This window comes from Trichomycterus rosablanca, chromosome 9, assembly GCF_030014385.1.
Source record: "Trichomycterus rosablanca isolate fTriRos1 chromosome 9, fTriRos1.hap1, whole genome shotgun sequence".
Taxonomy (NCBI): Eukaryota; Metazoa; Chordata; class Actinopteri; order Siluriformes; family Trichomycteridae; genus Trichomycterus; species Trichomycterus rosablanca.
Window position 1 is genome coordinate 3,312,845 of NC_085996.1, and position 6,356 is coordinate 3,319,200.

General features: G+C 39.1%; 1 long non-coding RNA gene across 1 annotated transcript; it reads right to left on the reverse strand.

The window, feature by feature from the left end:
• Positions 1-3,960: 3,960 nt before the first annotated feature.
• LOC134320321 (uncharacterized) lies at positions 3,961-4,947 on the reverse strand. Its single transcript, XR_010013685.1, has 3 exons — positions 4,846-4,947; positions 4,154-4,309; positions 3,961-4,047 (listed from the first exon to the last, which is right to left on the reverse strand). It is a non-coding gene; the product is annotated as an uncharacterized LOC134320321 (long non-coding RNA).
• Between the last annotated feature and the right edge of the window lie 1,409 nt (positions 4,948-6,356).

Below are 6,356 nucleotides of genomic sequence, written 5' to 3' on the forward strand. Positions count from 1 at the left end.
TGGTGATAGATGGTGTAGTGTAAAACCCCCCATCGCCGATCAGTCGTGTAGTGTGAACATTACAGCGACCAGGTGTTAATCAGAGTGTCGTGTCGTGTAAACTTGGCATAAGCTGTTCAACAGCCAGGTGTATGTTTACATTACATTTACAATGTTGTAGCGTGTCAGACATATAAAATAATAATAAAAAATGAATGTTACTGTTTTCTGTTTTGGAGTAATTATTTATGTAAACAAAATACACAAATATTTTTATTAATGAAAATATTATGTTCTTTGTACAATTATCACATTCGTTCTCTGAACATCTGTACATATTTAAACAAAACCTGTTAATGTAACTCAAATATGCCTAAATGTGTTGAATCGAAATCGAATCGAATCGAATCGGGACCTTGTGAATCGAATCGAATCGATCCAGGAAATTAGTGGCGATACCCAGCCCTACTCTTTTCCAGACATCATTTATTTCATATAACTGATTTGGCTGAAACACTTAAAGTAAATCATTAAAATACCTTTATACATTTAGTCATTTTTAGGTATATTAAGGTCTTGCTTGATGATTTGAAGGTATTTGTGATTTTTCTGTGTGTGTGTTATTTTTTCTTACATGTTTACACAGGGAAGAGGTTTAGGAGTCAAACAGAGGACGGCGTGGATGAACCAGATAACCGTCTCAATAATTCTCCAAGTAAGTAAAAACTAAATTCTTACTAACCCACTAAAATCTATTAATGCTTTAATGTCGTCATCCCATCCAGGGTATTCCTGCCTTGCACCCAGTCTTTTCTGGTGAAACCAGACCATCCGCGACCCTGACCAGGACGACAATAAAAAAATTCAAAACTACGGCAATCATTTATTAATCTGTAATTGAGCAACACAGACGGGTCACGTTTAATACATGACAGTAAAAAGAAGAATGTGTGATGTGTTACTTCCCTTAAATCTTTATTTAACTGATAAAAGTACAAAGAAAAGATTCTTAATGTTTCACTGATCGACCTCATTCTAGTTTGTAAATAGAAACACGTTTAGAATTTGATGCTGTAACTCCAAAAAAGTCAGGACGGGGGTGTGTTCCCTACCAAGTCCCATCAGCATTTTTATTAATGAGACTTTTTAATGCGTCTGGAACTGAGGACACTGATTGTTGCAGTGTTTCTTGTGGATCTGGACTGCAGGCAGGCTGGTCAAGCACACACACACTCTGTGTCTAGGAAGCCGCACTGTTGTAGTGCAGGCAGAATGAGGCCTGGTATCACCGTGCTAAAATAACTACAGACTTCCCAAGAAAAGATGCCTTGATGGTAACTTGTATCTTTGTTAAGTCCCAAAACCCTTCTCCACTTCAACATTCTGTAACTTTTATTGGAATGTGTTATACGCATCAAATTCAGGGTTTGGGTTTCAATAATTCGGTCAAAGAAAAGAAACCATTGCAGAAAATTATTTAAAGTGTAGTACTGTCATGATATGTGTGCTGTGACAAATTATCTGCCCCTTGTCTTATATTACACTTTTTTAAGAGGTGCAAAAAAACTAAAAGTTGCAAATATGCAAAAATAAAATAAACCAGTAAGGACACAAATTCCTTTTTACGATAATGTGTTCCCTACCAGTGTTTGCAAAGCTTTGACCTTCAACTGCAGTAGCCAGTGTACAAATGAAAATCTGATACACTGTGTAAACAACTACATTATCTACATTTCAACAGATCTCAAGACCTTATCCACCATGGCCAAACTGGAAGACTGGGTCTCTGATCCTGAAAACAGCCAGAAACTGATTGATGACCTGGAGAAGAAGCTCAAACAGGGTGAAATTGAGGCTTTGAAAGATTCTCTGAAGGATAAGAAGCTGAAAAAGAGTCTGTGTCTCACTGCTAAAGAGATTAACGAGATCAGACGTAATCTAAATAATAATAATAATAAATAAGCGGTTTTAAAGCGTCTGTGGTTTTTAATACGTCGCAAAACTAAACTGCGCCGCAGATCCGAAACTCCAGAGTGAAAATTCATCCCAAGTAAATTATTCACGCCGCCGAAATCTAAAACAGGAGAAAAATTATTCTGGGACGCCGAATTTTTCATCTTCAGCATCACCTCACAGAAAGAGAGAAGAAATCTCCTTGTTTTTACGCTCACTGTCCATTTTATCAGCTCCACTTACCATATAGAAGCACTTTGTAGTTCTACAATTACTGACTGTAGTCCTTTCACCCTGTTCTTCAGTGGTCAGGACCCCCACAGAGCAGGTATTATTTAGTTGGTGGATCATTCTCAGCACTGCAGTGATACTGACATGGTGCTGGTGTGTTAGTGTGTGTTGTGCTGGTATGAGTGGATCAGACACAGCAGCGCTGCTGGAGTTTTTAAACACCTCACTGTCACTGATGGACTGAGAATAGTCCATCAACCAAATATATCCAGCCAACAGCGCCCCGTGTGCAGCGTCCTGTGACCGCTGATGAAGGTCTAGAAGATGACCGACTCAAACAGCAGCAATAGATGAGCGATCGTCTCTGACTTTACATCTACATGGTGGACCAACTAGTGTCTAATAGAGTGGACAGTGAGTGGACACGGTATTTAAAAACTCCAGCAGCGCTGCTGTGTCTGATCCGCTCCTACCAGCACAACACACACTAACACACCAGCACCATGTCAGTGTCACTGCAGTGCTGAGATCCTGCTGAGATCATCCACCACCTAAATAATACCTGCTCTGTGGGGGTCCTGGATCATCAACAGCATGAAAGCAGGTTTAAAAAGTATGCAGAGGAACAGATGGACTACAGTCAGTAATTGTAGAACTACAAAGTGCTTCTATATGGTAAGTGGAGCCAGGAAGAAACCAGGAGGTGGTTTTAATGTTATGGCTGATCGGTGTATATTAGGAATTGTGATCCTGATCTGTCCAGGCATCTGAAGAACGAATCTGAATCGTTTCCACCCAACAAACACACAGAGCTGTAATAAACATATTCAGGATGTTATTTATGATCCAGTGAGTCTGAGTTACACCAGTACAGCTATGAACCCCAGTGAAACGTAAAATAAATACAACATTTTAATATTCATTTATATTTATAAAATAACACAAGGAATAAACGACCTGAAGGAACAAAATAACACAGAAGCCCTGCACAAATACTCCTCTTATTACCAAAGAGTGTGTGATGCAGGGTTCAAACCCAGGCTACCTGTACCCGGGAGCTGAGTGGCACCCACACTACCTACTGTGCCAGTAAAAAAATATATAGAAGTACCAGTAAGGTAGAATTGTGGTAAAATCTATGTGAAATATCACATTTAATGTATACAAACGAATCAAAGATAAAGTAGAATATTATTAAACTGTTGTTCTAGGTAAAAACAAGATATAATAAAGATTATTTAACAAATAAATAAATAATTGTTTTAAATTTCATGTGGAATATAAACAAACATTTTCAGAACAAAAAAGAACAGGTTCTTACTATATAACAGGCTGCCCCGCCCATCTGAGACATACCGGCTCTCAGAAAAACAGGATCAATCAAAATCTAAAGATGAGATTTAATAAGTGACTCAACACCCCAATCCATCTAAATTACATAAATAAATAACATAAAGTAATAATAAAATCAGCCTACACATTTTTGTGAATGATCGCACTGGGCCCCAAAATGGATTTCAACTGCAATATTCTCATCAGAATTATTATTCTATTTACTGTATTTTATTACCCATATTCATTTACATGCTAACAAGTCACTGGCAATAAATTGCCAAAGAGCAGGCATATTTTGCTTTTTCACCATAGTAAAAATCCATACTGTCACAGCCCCATCATTACAATATTGATATCTGACTTGGCTGATATAGAATTTCAATAAATAGACATTGTAAAGTTTACAAAATATTAAAGATAATATCTGGGCATCTGAACCTCAAAAATAGTACTCACCACATACTCTCTAAAGAGGTTTTCTGGATCCTCGTTGAGGTACACACAAATTGCCTTGATGATACATTCTCGTCCTAAATCAACATCATCATTCTATTCAAAGGGAATAAGCAGAGCAAGTTGTTTGCTTAAAGTCTTTTTCCTTTTAATCAAATGCTACATCAACAAAGCAGTACTTTTTTCAAGGAAGCATTCTTACTTGAGCCATGGGTGCTATGATGCTCTCTAGGTGTTTGCCTATTTGTCCTCCTCTTTTTTTAAACAGAACCATCAGTTTCTCAGAGTGCACATCTAACTGAGAGAGAAATCTGGACTGAAGGGGCATGGTGGTAATCCGCTTAAATTCAGCATTTATCTAAAAACAAGAATGATTAGACATAAATGTGCTGTGAAGCAGGAATTTGGAAAGAAATACAATGAAAACGTTTGTCACCCGTTTATTTACTATAAGCAAGAGGAAGCTTAAGTTTAATTTGTACAGCAGTTCCAAAGTTCACAAATAATTAGTATTATGACCTCTGGAGCTTGGCCTGGGGGTAGTGTACGACGGGGAGTTCCTGGTGGCTATAGGCAGCCCACATAACCTGGTCAAGCTCAGCCCAAAAAGGCAACATGGGAGGATCTTGTGGACCCACTACCCAAAAAATCCAAAGTAAGGGTGTGGTGCAGTGTTTGTTGGCCACATGTTTGTTGGGCACATAAGCGGACTACATAATGACGATAATTTGTCTAAAACTAAGGGGGGCCGTCAAGCAGCCAGCAGATAATTTTACAAAAATATGCCAAATGTTTAGCTTTGTGGCAAAGCTCAACAGTTAGGCTTCATACAAACAGCTTTTGTTTTAGCTTGTTCATAACATCTCTGTGTGTAGAATGTTATAAATTACATACCTCGCTTACGTCAAAGAGTGCTGGCCATCTTGCCTGAAAGTCTTGTATCATTGGTGTATCACGAACCACTTCATGTCTCCTGTATGCAAATGTCTTTTCCATTTTCATTCTCAGTACTTCCCTGTTGTTCTTCTTCTTAACATCTGAAAGAAGCTCAACTATCACACTCTCAAGGCTCTTAACAGATTCTCCAGCAGGATAGGAGGGACAGTAGTTCACTTCAGACCTCCTAGGTTTTTTATGCCAAAAGCAGCACTTGATTTGCCCTCTGGTTTGTGCTTAAGAGAGTTTATTGTCACCTCTGGACACCCAAGCTTTCTCAAGTGAGTGCGGTAGATTGCCAGTTTATTCTTCAAGCTAGCTTTCCATCCAGCAAATCCAGTGAGGGAGCCTTTCTCAGTCAGGCAAGGATGCTTTGAGATGAGGGCCTCTCCAACAGTGTTAAACTCTTTATCAGTGACATAAACGTAACTATTTCTTGCACCAGGCCGTCAGGAATGTTTGACTTCAGTTTTGGATCTGGAATAAGCAATGTACCATTTTCCTTGTAAGCTGCATTGCCCTGATGAAGTGTTAACTCTGCATCATAACAAAACTTAGGAACATGAAAGATTTTAGGCCAAAATGACCGAGAGCTTGATGACGATGACTGGTGAAGAGAGTATATCTGTGTCAACACTAGACAGAGATGAGGATTCATCAACCGAGCGATGGGCAGTAGCTGAGGTAAAAGAGATATTAGCACAGTGGGGAGCTGAAGCGTCACTTATGGGAATTACTCTGATTGTCCCTCTATCCTGTACTTCATCAATTGAAGTAAGGTTCATAAACTCATTTCCAAATAGTGCATCCATAAATTGAAGCCTAAAATTAAAGTGAACTTCACACTGTCTTTGTACCTCATCAACAAGTTCTTTAATAGATTCAGGAAGTCCATTTTGGAAAGTTATCCTCTGACTGCTGTTGTCACCCAGGATAACTCTGATTAGGTTAAAGCATAATTACTTATTATTTTAGGTTAATCAGATTTTTTATTTTATTTATTTATTTTTATTGTATTGAAACAACCATGTATTGAATAGGATGTCAGGTTTCTCATTTTTAAACTGATTCTAGCCCAGGCTTTTATTTTGTAGTCAAATCATAAAACATCATCAACTACTCCACTTATCCTTTTAGGGTCATGGTGGCAATAGGGTAAGCAAAAAACCCAGATGTTTCTGCCAGGGGCCCCTTCCCCCACACTGTGCCCAACAAACACTGCACCACACCCTTAATCTGGATCTTGCGGGTAGTGGGTCCACAACATCCTCCCACGTTGCCTTTTTGGGTTGAGCTCGGCCAGGGTTAAATGGGCTGCCTAGCCACCAGAAACTCGTTGTTGGACACTACCCCCATGCCAAGCTCCAGGGGTAGGTCCTGGTAACCCTTTCCTGGGCAGGGCACACAGTGTGCTCTCCTTTGGGTTCATAAGGGCGAAATATGGATCGTGTTTGTTTGGATCTTCACTC